The 24,363-nt window shown below is 37.6% G+C and overlaps 1 protein-coding gene and 1 long non-coding RNA gene across 5 annotated transcripts in view; one reads left to right on the top strand and one right to left on the bottom strand.

Annotated features, from left to right (window-relative positions):
• Nucleotides 1-24,363, bottom strand: part of DDX10 (DEAD-box helicase 10) — a 273,486-nt gene that overhangs the window by 52,314 nt on the left and 196,809 nt on the right. The gene's annotated exons all lie outside the window — the stretch shown is intronic.
• LOC116598322 lies at nt 1,761-24,304 on the top strand. 4 transcript variants are annotated; one of them, XR_004289030.1, is made up of 7 exons: nt 1,761-1,840; nt 6,848-6,974; nt 17,107-17,157; nt 18,455-18,611; nt 19,529-19,664; nt 23,463-23,513; nt 24,176-24,304. It is a non-coding gene; the product is annotated as an uncharacterized LOC116598322 (long non-coding RNA). The 4 variants fall into 4 exon arrangements; XR_004289031.1 differs by lacking the exon at nt 1,761-1,840 and adding an exon at nt 2,896-2,980; XR_004289033.1 differs by lacking the exon at nt 19,529-19,664.

Genomic DNA, 24,363 nt, shown 5'->3' with positions numbered 1-24,363 from the left:
GAAGTCAAAGAGATAAAATACTGTTTTTTAAGATTCTAGAGAGGTTTGTAAGGACTCTCTAATATGACAACAGTGGGCTTTCAATCAGAAGTTCTTAACTGAAGGCACAAAACTACTGAAGGCATAAAACTACTGAAACAACATCAAAAAATTCTTAGTATTCACATATATATATTTTGGAAGAAGAGTCATATCTTTTAAGATTCCATGAGCCACCAACCATCCCTGAATACTGTTCCTGGTCAAAAACTAATGCTTGGTACTACTATATTTCTTGGGGCTACACTGATATTAAGAACACAGACTTCATATTAGACAGTTCGGAGTTTTTAAGAGGGTCATTCACTCCCAAAAGCCCTGAATATGAATTAGGTTTCAACTGCCAAATGGTACATGCCAGTCTCATAAGAATTGTTTCAGGCTGCTGATAAGCAGAAAAACACCAAAGTCATAAACTCCCCATTGTTAAGGGCGAGAATTTCTAACAGCAATTCATAAAACAGTCACAGAGTGAGTGGGATCAGGTACCCCTCTGTCACATGACTATCTTTGCAATCTTTGGCCAAACTTTTAATTTCTCTGGGAAAAAAGGGAAATTGTAACCACCAGTTAGACTCTAGCTTTAGAGCAACTGAACATGGACAGGATGGGTTTCAGTCACATGCATATTTACTTTTACCACATTCCTTGCAGTTTGTTCTACCAATTCATTTCTCCAAGGGTCACTCCAAGCACAACCTCAACTTCTCTCAGCGAGCTAGTGGAAAACTACTCTCAGTGGGGACTAAAACTGGTTCATGTTTGGTGAAAATTAAATAGCAATTTAAAATTAGAAATAAATTGAATGAATTCAAGTTCTGACAAATGCATATGAATGAATCCAGTAGGACACGAAAATTCACTCACCATGAACATACAAAAAGCCAAAAATGCTAAACAGTGTGTGAAACATCCCCTACAAATATAAAAGTTACAAACCATGATGGTATATCTTCTAGGGAAACAGGTAATTCTGATATCACTGAACAAACATTCCCATCCTAAACCAACTTCTGTTAGCATCGTGTACAGCGGGGCCTCAGTTGCCTCTGCTAAGACCACCCTGCTCTCAGAGTCAGCCTTCTTATAAAAGCAGATCACTTCCAGTGGTCTAGTTTTAAATAAATTGTCCATTAAAGAAAACACAATAAATATGTTTTTGCAATAAAAATGTTTTATAAATAATAATGCAATAATTATAATTATTATAAATAAATAAAATAAATAAGTTATAATTATTATAAATAAATAAAAATGAAATAAAAATGTTTTCTTCCTCATTTTCTCTCGCTCTCTCCTGCCAGTATTTTAAACACCAATGATTGATTCAAGGGGAAGGGAGGGGAGGAGAGATAAAAGACATTATTTTGGAAATGGGTGGTTCTCAAAGTTAGTAATAGAGTTAGCAAATAATTCCAGTCCTAGGTATAAACCCAAGAGAAATGGAAATACGTTTCCACACAAGAACTTACACACAAACAAATCCTGTATGTAGCAGTATTATTCATAATAGCCAAAAAGTCTGCACAACCCAAATTTTCTAACAAATGATAAATGGATAAATAAATGTAGGATATCCATACAATGAAATGTCACTCATTAATGAAAGAAATGAAGTGCAGTAGCCTTCATCCACGGTTTCAGTTCCCTGCAGCAAACCATGGGCTGGAAGTAGACGATCTCCTTCTGACACACTGTCAGTCCACAAAGCCTAGTGCTGTGTCACAATGTCTACATCATTCCTTTCACTGCATTTCATCACATAGGCATTCCGTGAACTCACATCATCACAAGAATAAGGGTGAGTCCAGTGTAATAAGCCTTAACTTCTACCATAATATAATGTTGGAAATGTTCTATTTTATTGTTAGTAATATTTTATTGTGACTATTTATAAATTAAGCTTGATCACAGGTATGTATAAGAAAAAATAGTGTATGTAGGGTTTGGTACTATCCACAGCTGCAGGCATCCATGGGTGGTCTTGGAATATACTGCCAGTGGATAAGGGAGAACACCACTGTGTGTGTGTGTATACACATATGTATGTATATACATATATGTGTGTGTGTGTGCCCATCCCTCCATTACTGACCCTATTAATCTAGAGACACTTTAGGAGCAGCAACCTTTGTATTTCTCTTTGTAACACTCAAAGCCCCTTATCAGGAGCACTCTGCACACAGTGAGCACTGAGAAAATATTTGTTACAAAAATATAATGTAGAAGTTAACTGTGGTCCTAGATTCCTGAACCAAGTAAGACAACCAATATATCTTTCCCCTTAGGATTTGTATTAGAAAACATTCAGAGGCTTTAAATTTCAGCTTCTATATTTGTAGACAACTCTTCGTCATAGTCTTTCCAAGGTTAAAACTGTAAGCAATATATATGTCCCTACATAGACCTCATGAAATATTTTACCCTATTTTTTCAATTTTGTGAATATTCTGGGGTTGTGTTGAAATATATCTAAAATACTTTAAAAAGTACATCCCTTTCCTCTGAATAAATGAGAAGATCATAGCCATATGCTGCAGTCTTAAATATTTTATTTGCTAATAAGTAACTTCTCTATAAGGAATTTCTCTTCTACGGTCTTTATCTGAATTATAAACAAGGGGAAAGGTAGGCTAGTCAGCACAAATAACTGAAAAGCACAAATACAGGTAATTCTAATACAAAGGAAGAAATGATACATGTCCTGCAGGAGAATCTATAATTGAAATGGTACAGAAGCTCAGCCAACAAATGGAAGGCCTGCTCTGGCACTAGGAGGGGATAGTGGTGGTGGCAGATGTTAAGGAAAGTTTTATGAAGAGCGTCGTTTATGTTATGCTCAGGCTAAATAAGGAATGGAACGTGAAAGAAGGACATGAAGAAGGCCACTTCAGGTAACATCAGCAAAGACAAGGCCATCAACTGTGTAGGCACATAAAAGGTCAGTCCTAGAAAAGTAACTAAAACAAGGTACTTCCCCACTGTCCTCCAAGCAGATGCAGCCCCCTGACAGAGTGCATGGCCTGGGAAGCAGAAGACCACTTTTAGCTCCCGCTGAACCCCCTCAGCCAGGCATTCTTCCCGACAATAAACAACCAAATGCGGGAGGAAGGAATCGGGCTTGTGTGGGAAGAACGTACAGGGGCAGTGGTGGTGGTGGTGACCAGGCAACTTCTGTAAAATCTTGGGTCCTCCACGCTCACTGTATGCCCTGACTATACCAAACCTTTACTATCTGGGGATTAATATGGTATTAATAGTTAAGTAATCATAATGAGGAAATAAATACCAAGTGCCTTATACCAAGCTTAGCCAATGCAGGCACTCAATAAATGACACAAAGTAGTTGTTTTGGCAGAAGGGAAGCGGAGGAATGTAAATTATTCTAGGAAGGTGGACAGACCTGGGATCTGGGGCTAATGTATCTTTGGACTAATAAGGGAGTCAAAACATCTGTATTAGGTAGCTATTTTTTAGCCAGGTAAAGTTTAGGATTACAAAATAATTCTCAGTATTATTGTCTTTATCTTGAAGCAAAACTGCCCAAGTACTTCATTTTATTCTAATATTAAATTACCAATTTGCATTTTCGTTTGTGAAATAATGATAATGATGGTTGTGTGCTTTTACGTGTGCCCAATGGAAAAGTAACCAATGGTGACAATGCTATGATATCCCTCATTTTCTTTTTAAATTTTTATTATTTTTATATATTTTATTATATTGTATTTTTATTATATTATTTTACTATTTTTTTTAAAGAGGGGGAGAGAAAAAAGGGTGGGGGAGAGGAAGAGAGTATCTGAAGCAAGCTCCATACCCAGTGCAGAGCCCAACATGGGGCTCAATCCCATGACCCTGAGATCATGACCTGAGCCAAAATCAAGGGCTGGATGGTTAACTGAGTGAGCCACCCAGGCTCCCTTCCCTTATTCTCTATTGGTTTTGAAATGCAAAAGTTTGGGAATCAGTATACTCAATATACTCCTGAGATCTCTGCAACTGGTTCTATAACTACCTAAGGGTCATAAATTTTAGCCCAAGATTACAAAAAAATAATGTAACAGATGCCTACCGGAAAAGTCAAATAATTTGTAACCTAACACAGAGGAGGAAAGAAAATAATAAAGGTAGTTCCAGAATAACTGGAGAGAAAGGACTAATAGAGACCAGTTCATCTGTGAGGTTCAGAAACTTAACCAGAGGCCAGTGAAAAGTGAGAACAAAAGAGAGGTTATTAAGGCCGTACCCAAAGACAGCAGCTTACAGCTAAAGTTCCGAACACTGTATTCAAGAACATTTGGGAACACCAGAATTTTGGGTGGACTGCTTACAGACAGTATGATTTAAAAAAACAAACAAAAGGAAAGACAAAAACCACTAAAAATGCCCACAATTAAGTATAATTATTCCTACAGAGCCAGTCGTCACACTTTATGTCACGTATCAGAGTGTGAGGCGTTGTGCTTCCTCTACAAAACACCCATAATTGGGGCGCCTGGGTGGCTCAGTGGTTTAAGCCGCTGCCTTCGGCTCAGGTCATGATCTCAGGGTCCTGGGATCAAGTCCCGCATCGGGCTCTCTGCTCGGCAGAGAGCCTGCTTCCCTCTCTCTCTCTCTGCCTGCCTCTCCATCTACTTGTGATTTCTCTCTGTCAAATAAATAAATAAAATCTTAAAAAAAAAAAAAAAAAAAAAAAAAAAAAAAAAAAACACCCATAATTATTTTACTGTTGATGAGGTCATCACTCTTTGGCACTGGGATGGGTTTACATGGAACAACTGCCATGACTGTATTCGCTTGAATGCTCATGAGGGCAAGTTTCTGATTTTCCCACCGAACATGTGACTGATACAGGCACTGGGTGACCTCACTCTGTGACTCATCTCTCTCGTGCAGCAAGTAGCATGTTTTTCAGTTCACTTCCCAGGGACTCTCCTCAACTTTCTATTGGTCAGCACTGCTTTCACACTGTTCATGTTACAGTTGTGAGGGAAGGTGAATTGTGTGCAGGAATGAGAACTGAACAGCGAAACTCTGACAGGCCCGTGTACAGGAGAACCCCTGTCCAAGAGCTGTAGTCCATGGTCTACTAGGAAACCAAGATGGGTTGTAAACTCATTAAAAAACACAAGATCTCTCTGCTATTCTTTAATGGAATGATTAATAATTCCCTGTAATTTTATTTATTTTTTTCATATAGCTCTACAGGTTATTTACTGGGAAACTATGTAGCCAAATTACTAGGGATTAGTAAAATCTGGTATTCAAAAATTAAGGGTCACTTGGTTATCACAGATTTATCCCTCTTAGTTTGAGTAAAATTTTCAATTATTATTTTTCTTCAATTATGAAAACTAGTTTCTTTAGTATTGTCATTATCAACTGAGTTTGTTCATTAATTATACAGAGGTGATATATGTTTGCGCGTTTTCGGGTTTTCCTCAATTTTCTTGTACAGTGAAATGTTACTGGTGATATTCCATCTGTGAGAATATGCAGTATTTAAACAACTTGCCATCTACCATCAGTACAGGGTAATAAAGTTGCTATGGCATTTTTAGGTTTACATGGCATACAACTCATATGCAAGCTCATATACTGTGCCCCATTACTGACACTAGTTTATGAATACCTTAGTATCTCTATTCTGCATTTTTGCATTCTGTATGTATATTGTAATGTGATGCTGTTATATGGATGGTTATACTTAAAAAAAAAAAAACAACTTCCTGAAAACAAAAAATACTACTGGAACTTTTCATTATTTTGATCTTCTCCAGTTCTTTATTATCACAGGTCACTACAGGTAGGGCAATGGTTAGGATGAGAACAAAACACACTGGAATCACTGCCTTTAGGCATCAGAATGGCAAGTTAAAGATTAGAAGGATCTCAAAGAGATATTTGGACCTCCATGTTCACTACAGCATCATTCACAATAGCCAAGAGGTAGAACCAACATAGATGTCCATTAACAGATCAATACATCAAAAAAATGTGGTATAAACATACAATGGAATACAATTCAGGCTTAATAACTTAGGAAGGACATTCTGACACATGCTACAACACAAATTAACCTTGAGGACATTATGCTAAATGAAAAAAGTCAGTCACAAAGGCAAATACTAAATGAGTCCACTTATATGCATCAAACTCTTCTGACTCTTCAAGTCAGAAAATTGAACGGTGGATGCCAGGGGATGGGAGAAGGGGGAAAAGAAAAGTCATTGTCCAGTGGGTATCCTACCGCAGTTTAGCAAATGAAAGAGTCGTACAGATCAGTTCCTGACAATGTGTAGTCAGTCAACACTACTGTACACTTAAAAATGGCTAAAATCATGGATTTTGTACTGTGTATTTTATCACAATTAAAAAAAGGTTATTAGGGCGCCTGGGTGACCCAGTCAATTGAACGTCTGTCTCTTGATTTTGGCTCAGGTCATGCATGACCTCAGGGTCATTGGATCATGTCCTATGGCAGGCTCCGTACTCAATAGGGAGTCTGCTCAAGATTCTCTTTTCCTCATCCTCTGCCCCCCTAAAATAAACAAATCTTTTTTAAAAAAGATTATTAGCTAATATTCTCAACTTTATAGATTACAAATAAGTACAAGCAAATACATGCTGGCCTATCGAGTTGAAGCAAATTCCCTAAAATCATAAAACAAGTTAATGGCAGAATTAAGCCTAGATCTTTCGTTTTTATCTTCCAATTGAGGCCAGACAATGTCACTCTCATATAAAAATTACATGTCTACAAAGTATTTGGAAAGAGGTAGGAAAATTCTTTCCTTCCCAGCAGAAAGGCAACCGAGATAAGACATCAAGATGGACTTCTTGTTCTGAATGGACTTGAACTCCTGAGTAGGCCTCAGTTATAGAACCAGTATATCAAAACAGAATTCAGTGACACTTGTGATAAAGACCAGGTATGATAATTCCTTTATTAATAAACTGTAGATTGGGTTTTCTACCTCAGTATCAGACAACTTCCAACTCTGAAACCTGCACAGGTTAGTATTTTAGGACAAGAGAGACATGGCTAGACAGATATCAATGCATACATTTATCATCACTCACAAGAACACATCACAAAAAAATGGGCCTAAACCAATTCCTTCCCAAATGGGGCCCAGAGGGAGAAGAGTTAAAAAACATGCATTGGCAAGAAAAAATGTGAGGGACTACTGCCCTAGAAATCACTAGCTCCAGATACCAGGACAGGGCTGCAGGGATTCTTAATTCTGGCTCACTAGTATCTTTGTTCATTTGTTTCACCTTTTAAGAGTACAGGTGGTCAGGCTAGAACTCTTCAAAATGCATCAACAACCAGCAAGAACTGCTTTATAACACTTCTTAGCAGCGGCTATCTTATGTATATGATCTGAAATTAGGGAAAGCTCTCAAAGAGATATTTGTACACAGCAGAATATAATCACAGCAAAATGGATCTCTTACTGAAGTCCTTTTCAATTAACCTGCCTCTTCAAGGTTTGACTCATTTCCTCGGAACTCTCACTAGGGTGGCAGGATGTATACAAACTTTCCAGAACTGCTCAGTAAGTGGAGGACTGCTCCAAGGAGGAAGTTGACAAAACTTTCTTTTTGGCACTAACGGTTTATTACCAACCACAAAAGAAGAAAAAAAAAAACTTGGAATTCTGGGCAGCAGGCTGATAACTTTTGTTTTATCTGGAAAAGCTTTACTGAATTTTCCAAAAGAAAGACAGTTGGATAACAAGCCCTGTGCATGTATAGTATCTGAGCATTTTCACTTAAAATGGGACTTAGATGTTTCCTTAGCTACTTCCTCTGTATTATTCAGAACTACTGGATTTTGGATTAAAATGCTAATCTTTTTTGACATATGCCTGAGATATATTCCTATGCTATAAAAATATTATTAAGCTGAATTATTATTTCCTTCTTATAAAAAGTAATCTAAGTTAGGACATAAACTGTGATAATTTTATAAGATGGATGTTAAAATCAATATTTTTTTTTTAAGATTTTATTTATTTATTTGACAGAGAGAAATCACAAGCAGGCAGAGAGGCAGGCAGAGAGAGAGAGAGGAGGAAGCAGGCTACCTGCTGAGCAGAGAGCCCGATGCAGGACTCGATCCCAGGACCCTGAGATCATGACCTGAGCCGAAGGCAGCGGCTTAACCCACTGAGCCACCCAGGCGCCCCTAAAATCAATATTAATGTCTTATTAAAATATAGAAAGATAATTCCTTTATGTCTGAAAGCTAAATTACAGTCCAGCTGCTACATAACATAACATGTCATAAAAAGAAAAATAGTGAATCCTTAATATCCAGTAAGAAATAACATTCTGATTTTGGGAAAAACTCATTTAATAAGAGACTAAAGCAAAGTGTTCTGATCTCCGGAGTTTACAATCCAAAAAGAACATACAAAATTTCAATACATCACAACAGGGTTCAAAAAAACAAAAAACAGATTTCAGTATAACACATATTCATATTCTGGAAAAGGTTTCTGAAGAGTATTACACCAGCTTCAGGAAACTCTTATACCTTATAAAATGGTGAATTTTATTGTTCAAGCATTTCGAAGAGCAGTCCCTCTATGCATTCTTTCTAATTAGCCAACTCAAAGTTGTTTCTATTAATCAAAGCAGATATTTCTAACCTCGGTAGAGTTAAATTACAAACTACCTAAAATTCCATCTTTTTCTTATTTTGAAATCCCCAAGATAGTCATGATCCAAAACAGGACACAGCATAAATGCCAACTACAAATTCGATATTGTAAAACGTTTCTAGATAGGTGGAAATTTTCACAGAAAAAGGAAGGAAGGAAGGGAGCGAAGAAGGAAAGTATGGAAGGAAGGGAGGGAAAAAGAAGAGAAGGAAGGGAGGGAGGGAAGAAGGAAGGAAGGAAGGAAAGAACTCAATAATCTTTATAGTAAATGAAGAGTCTATTCTTCAAATGTAAAGGAATTCCAAATTGCCCCCAAGTTCCCTTAATATTTCATGTGAAGTATTTAATTGAAAAGTCACACAGTTGTCCTTTACTAGAAGTTTTAATTTTTTTTAAGTAGTGAGCATTCTATAAAGGAATACTAATACTAAAGAGAATTCCTAAATGAGGAAAATACCATTTTCTAAGGCATTCTGCGTCTTGAATTCTATTAACTTCGTTACCTCCCCCACGACAATTTGCCAACATAAAGAATTAAATTTTTATTTACAAAAATTAACAAGCCAGTTCTAAGATAAACCATGAAAATATTTTATTAAATCTGCTTCACTATTCATTTTAGGCCTCTATTTTCAAGTACAGCTGAAATAAATTACAAATTAAAATTAGAAAACTCATGATCTGCAGCACATAGTAAGCAATGGCTTATAATCATGAACAGAGGCTGATAAAACTCAAATTATACAAATACATCTTAAATTCTACAAAAGAATCTCCATCTGAAGTGTATGTATGTATAAGAAGATTAAAAATCTCTTACTATCAATTTCCTGCATCTTTATCATCTTCACCTTAAAAACAGTTAAGAATGAATTAAGATACTTCAGCTTTACTATAACCTAATTCTCACTATCCCTGCTGGATAGAAAACATCTCAGCACCAACCTATTACCTCCTGTGTGACAACATGACATGTGCAGTCAAGGTATATTATTCCCATGATCTCATTTACATGCTTTCCTTTTTTTACTGAGACATCAATTCACTAATCCAGGATTTTAATATCCAAATTCAATTTCCATAAAATTCACCTGTGCAGTGAAATCCATTCAAGAACTGAAATTCCCTATTCTCTCTGGTAACAGTTTGTCATAGTCATTTGTAAGTGAGTTTGAACAGAGATTCAATTAAGATAATCAATTTTCCATTCAGCAAGACAAAAGCAAAGAAAATGTTTTGTTTACACAGGAGAAACATATTTTGAGGAGATGAATACCTGGAAATCACAGCTTAACTCATCCAGTGCATAAATTTGCATGAAATTTCTTATATTCTATTACTTTCTCTGTTTGGAAAAAAATAGGTAATCTTGCATATCAAGCTCTTTAATATTCTATTTAGCAATCAATACTGCCCTGATACAGGACTGACAAACAGCAATTTCTGTGTATCATTCAGGTACTAGGCTAAGATTTCAGCCACCTAACCATGTATAATTATTTAGAGATAAGGACTTGAGACACAATCCCCTAGTGACCATGTATTTGAAAGACAGTTTATTTTGTGCAGTTTACCAGAAGAATAAGGTAAGTAAATAAGCTACTAACAGAAAAATGATAAAATAAATGTTCCAGTGCATTTTCCTAAAGGTTTGGGGAATATGAATAGAAAAACCAATATAATTATTTAAAGGTTAAAATTTATAGGTTAAAAAAAAATGTAGAACATAAATATTGGTCTAATGAGCAAATCAACAAATGGATGGAAATGTGTTAGAATTTCACATTTTTTTAAATTTTTTTTAAAAGATTTTATTTATTTATTTGACAGAGAGATTACAAGAAGGCAGAGAGGCAGGCAGAGAGAGAGAGGAGGAAGCAGGCTCCCTGCTGAGCAGAGAGCCTGATGCGGGACTCGATCCCAGGACCCTGAGATCATGACCTGAGCCGAAGGCAGCGGCTTAACCCACTGAGCCACCCAGGCGCCCCAGAATTTCACATTTTATAGATAAGAAAACAGAATTAAAGAATTTAGATATATATAGTCAGTGGTAGAGACACAAGACAAATCTTTGGATTTTAATACAAAATTAATGAAAAAATTTTTCCACAAAAGACAATTTAATCAAGCATCTCTTCACCAATAGAGAACTACCAAGTCAGTGATGTTAATAATCTTCAAATCAGTATAAATCCTCACCAATCACTATATCAGAGAGGTCCTGTATGAATTTATGTAACTCTCACGTGCACATCATCTTTTCCTTTCTTTCTTTAGCAAGTATTTAGTAATCACCTACTATATGCCAGTTTAGTGGATGAAAGATATTTATATAGTAAATTACTTTATTAGTGTGTACATATACATACAAAAGGAATCTAAGAGGACCATAAAGCCTTCACAAAAGAGATCTGTCCTGAGGATGAGTTAGAATTCACAGGGCAAACAGAAAGAGAGATGGGCAGGAAAAACAGCCACTTTCAGGGCAATGAAGGATGGGAGAATAGTGAGATCCTGGCCTAATAAAGTATGCAAGGGCTAGCTTGAGAAGGGCCTGTTCAGCAAATCTGGAATAAATTCACATATTATATTAATTATATGTTCATAATAAATTCATAAATTATGAGCCCAAAGTTATCAGCCTTGTAAAACTAAGGACTTCTTTGATCATAAAAAAAGAACTGGGGGCTAGTATCCAAGATCTATAAAGAACTTACCAACTCCACAGCCAAAAAACAATCCATCAAGAAATGGGCAGAAGACATCATCAGACACTTCTCCAAAGAAGACATACAAATGGCCAACAGACATATGAAAAAATGCTCCTCATCACTTGCCATCAAGGAAATACATATCAAAACCACGATGAGATACCATCTTATGCCAGTCAGAAAGGCTAAAATTAACAAGACAGGGAACAAATGTTGGTGAGGATGTGGAGAAAGGGGAACCCTCTCACACTGTTGGTGGGAATGCAAGCTGGTAGAGCCACTCTGGAAAACAGTATGGAGGTTCCTCAAGAAGTTAAAAATAGAGCTACTGCACAACCCAGCAATTGCACTACTGGGTATTTGCCCCGAAGATATGGATGTAGTGAAAAGAAGGGGCATGTGCACCCCAATGTTCATAGCAGCAATGTTCACAATAGCCAAACTGTGGAAGGAGTGGAGATGTCCTTCAACATATGAATGGATAAAGATGTGGTTCATATATACAATGAAATATTACTCAGCCATAAGAAAGAATGAATACCTGTCCTTTACACCGACATGGGTGGAACTGGAGGGGATTATACTAAGTGAAATAAGTCAAGCATAGAATGACAATTATCCTAAGGTTTCACTCATATGTGGAATATAAAAAACTGGAGCAGAGGATAATAGCGGAAGGGAGTGAAAAGTGAATGAGCAGCAATCAGAGAGGGAGACAAACCATGAGAGATTCTGGACTTCAGGAAACAAACTGATGGTTGTGGAAAGGGAGGTGGAGGCGGGGGTGGGGAGAAGGGGTAACCGGGTGATGGACATTAAGGAGAGCATGTGAAGTGATGAGCACTGGGTGTTATATGCAACTAATCAATCACTGAACACTACATCAAGACCTAATGATATACTACTATATATTGGCTAATTGAATGGGAATTTTTAAAAAATCTGGTTTTGAACTAAAAAAAATTTTTTCAATTAATTAAAAGAAAAAAAAATTGGGTAGATCCCTCCATTCTCATCTCTCCCCAAACGATAGTCACTGTGCTTTTGCCATCTTTGAGACCACATATAGTAACAAAACTTACATGAATTGATATCTATCTTCTTTATAAATGTGCTATATGTATAAATATACAAGAGTATATTATACAAGATGCCCAACTGACTGAGCCACCCAGGCACCCTTAGCCTAAAATATAATTTTGACCACATAAAAGATGAGTAATGAAAAGCTCCCACTACTGCAGTGAGTGTCATTGCTATAGGAGTCAAACTGCAAGTACCGAAAAGGCTTGAACTGAAATGACCTCGGGGAAGGTGGGTAATGGATTTGAGATGAGCTCTGAATAATGCACAGTATGTGGAAAGATGGTGAGCAAACGCACATATACACATGTGCGCACAAGTGCTAGCAAACATAGCATAGTGAGAGAAGCTGATACCAGAGCATATGCACACTGGAGGGGACAGAGCAGTGACATACAGCAGTGCAGAACTCAACTTTAACCTCCATTACAGCAGATGTGGCTGGTACATCTGAGTTTTTCCCCCAGTCTCAACCTTCTGCTCTTTCCTTCTGTATTTCCATAGCTCTGCCATCACTTCTAAACATATCTACCCATCATTTCACTGTAAGTGTTCTCCTGGGATCCCTCCATCCTCTGTGGAATGGAATTCAGTGTAATAAATAAGTAAACAACCTGTGGTGGGAAGGTAGGTGGAGGTCAGGTTATGGAGGACCCAGGATGGTGAAGAAGAGATTCCTCAAGAAATTAAAAATAGAGCTTCCCTATGACCCTGCAATTGCACTCCTGGGTATTTACCCTAAGGATACAGATGTTGTGAAAAGAAGGGCCATCTGTACCCCAATGTTTATAGCAGCAATGGCCACGGTCGCCAAACTATGGAAAGAACCAAGATGAATGGATAAGGAAAATGTGGTCCATATACACTATGGAGTATTATGCCTCCATCAGAAAGGATGAATACCCAACTTTTGTAGCAACATGGACGGGACTGCAAGAGATTATGCTGAGTGAAATAAGTCAAGCAGAGAGAGTCAATTATATGGTTTCACTTATGTGCGGAGCATAACAAATATCACGGAGGACAAGGGGTATTAGAGAGGAGAAGGGAGTTGGGGTAAATTGGAAGGGGAGGTGAATCATGAGAGACTATGGACTCTGAAAAACAATCTGAGGGGTTTGAAGTGGCAGGGGGGTGGGAGGTTGGGGTACCAGGTGGTGGGTATTATAGAGGGCACGGATTGCATGGAGCACTGGGTGTGGTGAAAAAATATGAATACTGTTTTTCTGAAAATAAATAAATTGAAAAAAATTTTTTTTAAAAATTTTTAAAAAAGAATAGTTTCATAAACAAGGTTTATACAGGTTCTTAGGCAAGGTAGTGGCATTAAAAAAGAAGTGGCATTTAAAACATTCATTTATAGCAGTAAAGCCAATAAAAAATTTTTAATTAAAAAAAAAAAAGTAGGAATTGGTGAGGGTATGTCCGGCACCACCGGAGACAAGGGGACAAGGAGAGATACCAAGAACGAAGACACAGCTCTGGAACAGGGGAGGGCGCTTGCAACATATTGTCTGTGGATCCTACACAGGCTCCAGCTGTCACCCCCAACAAGCTACCAGGAGGCAGAAGGCAAAGTCTCTCTAGGCTGCAGTTCGGGATCAATTCTTTCTGAACTGATGGCTTGTTCCCAGGGATGTTCTCTTCTAAGCACAGAATGGGGATGGGGGCTACCATAGTAAGTCATTATTCTTTTCTCATTCTGACAGATTACAGATGATGATTACCTACAGATAGTTCTATCACATTGTATTTGCCCTTGCAGAAGACACAGCAAATTTACCAAATAACTCAGAACAGTGAAATTCTCAAGGAGGGACTTTGTCTAAGGCAGTCCTCACATTTACTCCTTCACAAATAGCTAACATCTACTGGTCTGTTCTGTAATCTGATCCCATGCCAAGTTTCACATATTTTTCTCTTTCAGAAGAGATTCAAGAATTAGAATCTACCGTTTTTGAAATATCTATTACAAAGAAATATAATTGCTACTCCTTAACCTATTTATTTTGAAAATGTCTATTTATTAAAGACTCAGTAATGTTACAGATTGGACTTTATTTTATAATGTTTCAGTGTGTCATCAGAACAACCACTTCTATCAATGATGTGGCTATTCAAGCCAAACCCTAGATATTCCCTCCTTCTCATGTTTTTCTTTCTTAGTTTTGGTTCTGCTGAAATTATGAGTTTGTTCTTTAAATCTGGTTTACGTGTTTCATAGCAACAGTAAATAAATAAAATAACAAACACTAAGAACACAGAGTTGATTCCTATTACTATAAATAAACTCTTCAAAGTGTCTTTGTATCGGGCTATAATTCGCTATTCTAGTGTGGTTACAGAATTTAGCATCTTTTCCATGGTCAGCTGTGTTCTGGCTTTAAGTTTTATAAGCTAAAAGTACTTCAAGGTCATAAATAACCTAAAACTTCCATGATTCAACACAACTAACTACACTCTTCAATTATGTAAAAATTGGGGTTCAGTGAACTCTTTGGTGAAAGAAGCAATTTGTGTTATGGGGTCATACAGATTTAGCTCGATCTCCTGTCATTTTGACATCTACATATTATGTAATCATCATAAAAGCTGAGCAAGATAACCTGGAAGCACAGCGAGAGGCTCGATTATTAAGAAAAAATCGTATTTCTAAGAATTCTGATGACTGTACAATCAGTATAACAGCATGTTTCCTACGTTGACTCTTCTTACACTATTCTGTTTTGGGGGCCTTTATTTCTATTTTATAGGCAAGGCAAATAAGAGTCAGAGGTCCTAAGGCCATGATACTGGTGAAGAGCAGGCTCTGGACTGCAATCCGGTCTTCTAACTGCAAGTTCTGTGTTCTTAAAACCACAGTACTTTGGTCTTGCAGAAAACCAGATTTCAACCACAGAGAGGAACACCAAGAGAAGCTACCAAGTCAACTTCAAAATAATTTTTAAATGGGAGGTGGATTTTGATAAATCTTGTCAGATATATTAACATCTGTGTCCCATTTCTTGTCTACAACCAGTACAACATGTCCAATTTCCCTGGTAAAATGCTTTGGTTTATATGAGCTTTACCCAATTACGAAAGTAAACCAATTTCACAGCATAAACCCTAGTCAACACGACAGCTGTAGTCTTCCAGGAATTTCTGTGTGAGGACTGCACTCATACAGAAGGTACACAGAAATAGTCAAGACACAATAATGGTAGCAACTACCTTCGACTATAGGAAGCAAAATGGTATATGAACTTTAAAACCAAAAGGCAGTATCTTTTACCTACTAAGACCATCACTGGGTTTTTGTATAATAATAATAATAATAATAAAGAGTTTAATGATCTTGGGCCAACATAACTATAATGCTAAGAGAGTGGTGTCCTATATATATATTGAATATGGAAGTATTTTAAGATAATTTGAAGCCATGCATGATGTCTGCAGATATGTTATCAATAAAATCACATTAGAGTTTGATAGTATTGTCTTCCTGTATTTGAATCTAATTTGACAGTCCCTACAGATAGATAATTTTTACAGTTCAGTGCTTATAATATAAATGGTTTGGTATCTTTATTTTCATTCTAATCATTATTCCTCTGCTGAAAAGACTTGTTTATGAAGTGACTGACAGGGCTATTAAAATCTATGAGTCATCTAATCTTAAAAATAAGGCTTATAAGCATTAAAAACACTACCTCAGGGGCGCCAGGGTGGCGCAGTGGGTTAAAGCCTCTGCCTTCGGCTCAGGTCATGATCTCGGGGTCCTGGGATTGAGCCCTGCATAGGGCTCTCTGCTGAGCAGGGAGCCTGCTTCCCCCTCTCTCTGCCTGCCTCTCTGCTTACTTGTGATCTTTCTCTTTCTGTCAAATAAAATAAAAATTGTTTAAAAAAAAAAAAACACACTACCTCAAATAAAGCAATATCTATTTCCACTGATTGAAACAGTTTAAAAAAAAGTAATTTAGTAACGAGAGGGTGGATCTTTCATTTATTTCTAAGCACTGTCTTTGGCAGACTATGATTTTCAGGTTATTTCAGTATGAGTTTATTCTGTGTATCAAGAAAATTCACTAGTTATCTACTTTGAGAGTAACAAACTTACTGTACTACAAGAGCTCTTCTTAGGTGAGAAAAATCAATGATAAAACTAAAAAAAAAAAAAAAAAAAAAATTAGAACAACCCTTGCCCAACAACTAAATCACTACATAGAAACAAATATGAGGAAAAAATACCTCTAAGGTTTTAAGAAATGGTTTGACCTTTTTCTATTTTGGAAATAAGCACTCAATGCTAAAGATCAATTAGTTCTTTGGTAATTAACAGCCTTGACTTTTGTATTGGTTAAAGCAATATATTACATGATACCTACAAGACCTGTGTATAATATGGTAGTATTTCCATGCAGAGGCTTAAAATGGCAAAAAAAAAATTAACCTTCCACTTCTCTGTGAATTTAAAACTTTGCTAAAGTTTATTTGCAAAACTGAAACACATGTAAGTAACTAGTCAGTTACTCCATTTCTAATGGTTCCATGCTATAGAGTATTTTCCAACAATTACCTACAACTATTCCTCCCTCATCTGTGGTTCTGTATTCCAGAGTGACCTGTGGTCCCAGAAGTGGATGATCCTCCTGCCAATGAGTTGTCAGGTCAGTCACAGCTTAGCGCTACCTCAGGGCCTACATCATTCACCTCATGTTATCTTATCATGTATGCATTTTATCATCTTATATCAACACAGAAGTGTGAGTCCGGTACAATATGATACTCAGCCTGAAAAAGACAATTTGTTTTAGCCATGATATATCTGAAATGCCTAAAAAGCCACCCAAGCAAAATTAAGTAGGCAATTAATTGTATGACCCAGTAACTCAGGAGAGAGCTGGAGGCTAACCATACAGATTCACGATCATCAGCATAGGATGACAGGATGCTATCTGTGCGCTGAGGAGGGAGGACATCATCTGGGGATGAGTAAAGCCAGAGCAGGGGTCCAAAGACTGAGTCCAGAAGCCTTCTAACAACTAGAAGTGCAGAAGTAGAAGAGAAGTTAGCAATAGAGATGGAGAGGTTCCCAGGGAGATTTTCAGACCTGGGTACTCTGAAAATTCAGTAAAGAAAAGTTTCAAGAAGGAAAGAATGAACCACTGGGTCAGGTGATGGGAGGTCCAGTAAAATGAGGACTGGAAACTGGCCGCTTGACAACAGGGAAGTTGCTGGGGAGAGAAAATGAAACATTTGGGTGAAGTGGTTGTATAGCATCCCAAGCACCCAGCCTGAAGAGATGAGGGACGAGGAAGTGGTTAAAGAAGCAGAGAAAATTCTGTGGAGTTTTACTATCAAGGGAAATTGATAAATGTGACAAAACTAAGGGAGAATACAGAATCTCGGAAGGGTTTTTCCCCTGCTTCTGATGAGAGATATAATATGACTGCCCGCTTCTAAGAATGATCTGGTAGGGCAACCTGGGTAGCCCAGTCAGTTAAGCCATCTAACTCTTGATTTTGGATCAAGTTACGCTCTTATGGTGGTGAGACTGAGCCCTGCATTGGGCTCCACACTGGGCATAGAGCTGACTTAGGATTCTTTCTTCTTCTGCCTCTCTCCCGCCCCACTCATGCTCCCTTAAAAAAAAGAAGAAGAAGAAGAAGAAGATGATGATGATCTGGCAAAGAGGTAGAAGTTGGTGTTACTAAAGAGACATAGGGAAATTCAAGAGTAAAGCTCCCGAGTAGAAGGGAAAGGATGGGACCCAGCATCCAAGTAAAGAGGCATGCCTTGGATAAAAGCTGCAACAATCTATTCATGGTAACAGATGGAAAGGCACAGGCACAGGAAGGAATATTATATAATATAATCTCTACAATTACTAATATTTTCTCAGGAGTAATCTGATAGAGCCTTTAACTGACTTTATTCTTTTTTGTCCCCCCAAACCTTTCACAGCTATCATTGTCGGTGCAGTCTTCTGAAGCAGGAACAGCCAGGAAGTGGGTTCTAGGTTTGGTTCTGCCAGCTCACCACCTCAACAGCACCTGCCGAATCTCCCTTCTCATTTGTATTACACTCACTTGCCCGACCTTCTTTCTAGAGTGTTGTGAATGTAAGTACAGAGTATTTTAAAGTTATTTAGAAACAGTGGTAAGTGTCAGAAGTATACACAGTGATACAGCATGAGGTGTAAAAGATTTATATAGGAATACCGAAGCAGCTGATATGGGCAGTATCTTGAGATTCTGAACATTAACATAGATACTACTGTATTAGAAAGTCACAGGATCATAAACAGCATAAAATGGGAGGTGGTGAACTAAAGTGGTCAAATCATGAGTTTCAGAGGCAGGGAGTGGATAGGTCATCTTGATTACATTTTACCTTTTTTTTTTTTTAAAGAGTTTATTTACTTATTTCATTTTTTAAAAAAAGATTTTATTTATTTATTTGACAGAGAGAGAGAGATCACAAGTAGGCACAGAGGCAGGCAGAGAGAGGGGGGAAGCAGGCTCCCCGCTGAGCAGAGAGCCCGATGCGGGACTCGATCCCAGAACCCTGGGATCATGACCTGAGCTGAAGGCAGAGGCTTAACCCACTGAGCCACCCAGGTGCCCCTCATTTACTTATTTTAGAGAAAGAGGACACATGAGCAGGTGGAGGAGCACACACTTGAGGGAGAGGGACAAGCAGACTCCACAATGAACGAGAAGCCCATTGTGGGACTTGATCTCATGACTCTGAGATCACCACCTGAGCTGAAATCAAAGAGTTGGACGCTTAACTGACTGAGCCACCCAGGTGTCTTCTAGTTTATCTTTAAATGGGGCAGGGTGATAGCAGAATCTATCTCAGCAGGTGGTACATATGTGCAGGTACGCAAGAAATGTTAGCAATTATAATTATTACCAAAAATAAATTAGTTTAACCTCCTTCTAGCACAGAGGAGGTCACAGAATTGGGTGGTGGGAATCCTCCCTACGGTCACAGTCACAGCCCACTAATACACATTGGTGTTCACTCTTCCAGACTGCACCTCTTATAATAAAGCCTCAATGTCGTATGATCTGCATATATTCCTACAGAGATGAAAAACTACAAAAGCATTTGCACTGTATCATCCCCACCCCAGTCTATGTATTCCCTGAAAGTAAAGAAGAAAATGGTATGTACTGTATATGAAAGTACATTCCATTACAGACTGGTCTGAACACCAAAAAAATCTATTAATTGCCTTGTGAATCATAATTATTAATGTCACTGTGAAAATAAAGACTTTCAGTATGATTACTGCTCTTATGAGCCATATGGGTAAAAAGGTATCTTCAGTTTTGTATACCAACCAAACATAATTAGCAACCTACTGAGTGAGCTACAACTCAAGCTTTTTTCCCCCTTTTTTATTAAGTTTTTAATTTTAATTACAGTATAGTTAACATACTAAAACTCAAGTTTTAATGGAAACTAGTACAATGTGTTCTTAAATAGAAAGCATGTCAGAAAAGAAGAAAAAGGAAGGAAAGAAAGAAGGACGGATGGAAGGAAGGAAGGAAGGAAGGAAGGAAGATAAATATCCGCCCATGCTCTTTTAAAATGAATGTTTAAGGATCATTATTTTAATAGGTAGGAGCAAAAAAGAAAAATGAATGCAAAGCAATGACTGAATCATCGAAGTTTACATAGGAGAGCAACATTTTAAAAATAAATGAGGGAATGCTGAAGACCCAGAGATTTTAAATTATTTGTTCAAGGTCATGTCACTGGCTCAGAACAAGCAATAAGCATAGTGTCCTAATTCCAGTCTCCTGTTCCAAATCCTTTATTAGAATACCTCTGTACCACATTAACTAAATCTCATTCTCTTCAATTTCCTAAAATACTAAGAGAAATGGAAACCAAAGTTAACAGAGACACAGGAAACTTAAAAATCTGACCTCCCACCCATCAATGAAAAGCAACAAATTCTACACTCTAACTACATAATGTCTTGGGAGCATGTTTCAAACTGCCTTTTACCTACACAATTGAGGGTTCACTGCTTACATTATGGATGTCAACATGAAACTGTAATGAGGTTTTAGAATGTATGTCTTCACAAGGTGGAACTACACATAAGCTCCTTGCTTCATCCTGATTCCCACCGACCACTAGGTGCTTGCCCTAATAGCTGCCTCCAATCCTGGATGAGATGCGAAATTACAACATGAATGGAATGACATCAGAATGGTTGAGACTCCTCTTTTAAAATTAGCACACACTTGGGGTGCCTGGGTGGCTCAATGGGTTAAAGCCTCTGCCTTTGGCTTGTGTCATGATCCCAGGGCCCTGGAATTGAGCCCTGCATCGGGCTCTCTGCTCAGCAGGGAGCCTGCTTCCCCTTCTCTCTCTCTGCCTGCCTCTCTGCCTACTTGTGATCTCTGTCTGTCAAATATATAAATAAAGTCTTAAAAAAAAATAAAATTAGCACACACAAAAATGGAACCATTTCTACCTACTCCCAGATTTTATAGAACAAGAGGGGGCAGAGTTTGAGCATACTCTACTTCATGGAAGATAATAAAGAAAAACAAGAAACTGACTTCAGAGAATTCTTGAGTAATTTGGCCTGATTATTTCATCTAGCTAAGAGAGGATGGGATGCTTTCAGTTCTCTTTCTTCCCCACAAACCATGATTACTTCATAGTTAACAACCCTCATGGTGTTCAGTCCTCTACCAGGAAATAGAATGAATAAAAACAGATTTTAGTTTTAGATCTGACAATCTGTCCACTTGTTGGTGAGCCTTCTGGTTTGCTCTTCAACAACAGTCTACCACAGTATAAAACAACATTTGGGAGCAGGACAGAGATTTAGTTATCTGACATACATCACTTATTATCACAATGACTACTTTATCTTGGTGAACTGTAAGGGTTAACATTGTTCCAACTATAACCCTGCAGTGAGATAGACACAGGAGAGAAATGTCCCCAGGAGCCTACGTGAGAAAGCAGGAAGCTTTCTGTTTGGGGGCTGCTCTAGACCACATTTTGTCATAACCTAAGTAAAACCAAAGACAATATAACCTGACCTGTTGCTAGACATAAACAAATATAGAAAGGGCAGAATGATAACCAAATATAAAAAGTTCTAGAATTAGGTAAACCCACATTCAAATACCAACTCTAAGAGGGGTATAAGTTCAGCTAAATGATTTGATCTCTCTGAAGCTATTTCTTCTGACAAACTCATATGGCAATTAGGATGTCGTACATTTGGAAAGAGGATTAAATGGGATGGTGTGGCGAGCCCCTGACCCACAGAGTCTAGTTTCCTTTCTCTATACCTTCCCTCACCATATTTAAAATGGGAGGAGGTATTTGTGAACCATGTTCCTTATAGACCAGGAAAGTCTTTGGGAATGAAGTTCAGAATCTGAAATGTTGAGGAAGATGAGTAGTCCTCATATTAGGAAGTGGGGGGGGCGGGGCACAAAATAAAGTGAAAATAATCTATGAGGCAGGCAGCTAGATTTCCAAATAGAAGCTCTGATTTTAGCTAATAAGCAAAGGAGAAATATGAAGATTCTTAAACAACAGACTAACACAGTGAGAAAAACATTTTGGTAGGATTAATTGTATAGAACTATGCAAGACTGGTGAAGAGGGTATCACAAGGCTACCCTGAGTTGCACCATTCCAAAAGGCTTCATTTCCATTACACTGTATGAAAACTACAGGCCCCTAGAAAATAATTCTAAAACTTTGGAGTCATTTAGAAAACTTTTGGAGCAGTATGGTTTGATGCAACAGAAATCTTAAGCCGGAGTGGATGGCATGGAAAAGAAGAATGGAAAGGAGACACATTGAATATACTTAAAGAAGAAAGCATGGGATGGTTTTTACCAAACCCTTAGGAGTAAAATTAATGCATGTTCTCTACACCTGAAAGTAAGGCACAGCCTCCTTGTTTCTAACAGGCAGGTGTTAAAAACAATTGTTGGTTGGTGATTCTAACCTGTTTGTAACTCATGGTAAAAGAAAGACAATATTTAAACTAATTGGTCACTGATAAATGACCCTGCCTAACAAGCAGAAACGGAAAGTTGCAGCAAAGAGCTAATTATTAATAGTTCTGGTCTCTGACCAGCATAACCACCTTTCTTCCTTTCCATCAAGCACAGATCTTACCCAGAATATAAACTCTGACTCTGTAACAGCCACAGTAGATTGAAATCTCACATCAGCAGAGAATCTAAAGGGCACTTAGAAAGGAGTCTATTCAACCCGTCCCCAGAAAAGATGCCTGATCCTCTTTCCTTGAAATTCCCAGAGACCCCACAGTTCTTGTGGTAAACTGAATGCCTTCTGACAACCATTTTTGTCCTGTCCTAAATGAAAACGGAATCTACTATGATCATCTGAAAAATATAATTACATATATATTTTTCTGATGTTTTAAAATTTTCTCAAAGTCTTTTCTCCTCTAAGCGAGACATTCTTAATTCCTTTAACCTTGTTATATAAGGTACATTTTCCCCGATTGTTTTACTTCAAATATCAGGCTTGCCATTATAACCATATTGTGTGAAATCATCTTTAATTCACATCTGAGCTTTCCACATTACCAAACTGATATTGAAAAAAATTTCCACAAAGCCAATCTTTGCATGGAAAGCATTTTTGAAATCTAACAGCCTCTCTCATCTTGTAGGAGAGGAGAAATCCCAGTTAGCTACCAGTTTGACTATTCACAGAGCTTTCTTTCTACAGGATAAAAATACTGAACCTTTTTTTGATGCTGTAAAATTTTATGCTCACAATGCAGAGAAAGTGAGAGTTTAAAGAGCACTTCAAAAATGATTAAGGGGAAGTTTTAAATACCAAAACATATGGATTAGCTCAGAGAAAGCAAAAAGGTGCATTAGAATCTATCTATATAGTGGTACTGATAAAAATAAAGTTGTTGTTGTTTTTTTTCCAGGTCAAAGAAAACAATGTAAAAATGCTTTAAGCTGCATAAGGAATATTCAAGGTCAATATCAGAAAAGACTCTAAAATAGCATGGTAGAATAAAGCACTTCCCAGAAATATAATTAAATATACCACCTGAGAATAGCTTGGATTAAGTGCTTAAAGCATCAGAAGTTATACATCTGTCTGGAGTCTGGGCCAGATGACCAGGGCTATCTTTCTAAAATACAAAACAGTTTATGTCACTTTCTTGTTTAAAACTCTACAGTGTTCACTATTAAACACAGCTCAGCTCTGGAGTGTTATGTTACTTTCTTTTCCCAGAATGCCTTTATTTTCCTTGCTCATAACAAAAGCTACAATGTCTTCATTATCCAGCTAAAATGATACTGTCAGTTGAAGGTATCTGCTATTACACTCACTGGATTACGCTCTAGTAATCTGTCTATACCTTGGCTTCTACACTAGAGAATGAGCCTCTAGAAAATTAAGATGAGGTCTAATTAATGTTCATATACCCAATGCTTAATGCAACACTGTTATGGATAAAAATAAATTGTGACCCCCGCCCCCTTCATTTCATAAGCCCCAATGCCCAATGTGACTGCATTTGGAGCTAGGGCCCTTAATGAGGTAATTAAGTTTAAATGGGGGTTATAAGGGTAGCACTCTAATCTAATAGGGAAGTGTCCTTATATGAAGAGGATCTCTCTCCCCTAACAGATGAAAGGTCATGGGATGACACAGTGATCAAGCCTGGAAGAGAGGCCTCACCAGAAACCAATGCTTGAGAGCACCCTGGTCTTATTTATACTTGTAGCTTTCAGAACGACGAGAAAATAAATTTCTGTTGTTTAAGCTACCCAGTCTGTGGTATTTTGTTATAGCAGCTGAGTTGATGAACACAAATG

This window comes from Mustela erminea, chromosome 9, assembly GCF_009829155.1.
Source record: "Mustela erminea isolate mMusErm1 chromosome 9, mMusErm1.Pri, whole genome shotgun sequence".
NCBI lineage: Eukaryota > Metazoa > Chordata > Mammalia > Carnivora > Mustelidae > Mustela > Mustela erminea.
This window is presented reverse-complemented; position numbering and strand designations above follow the sequence as displayed.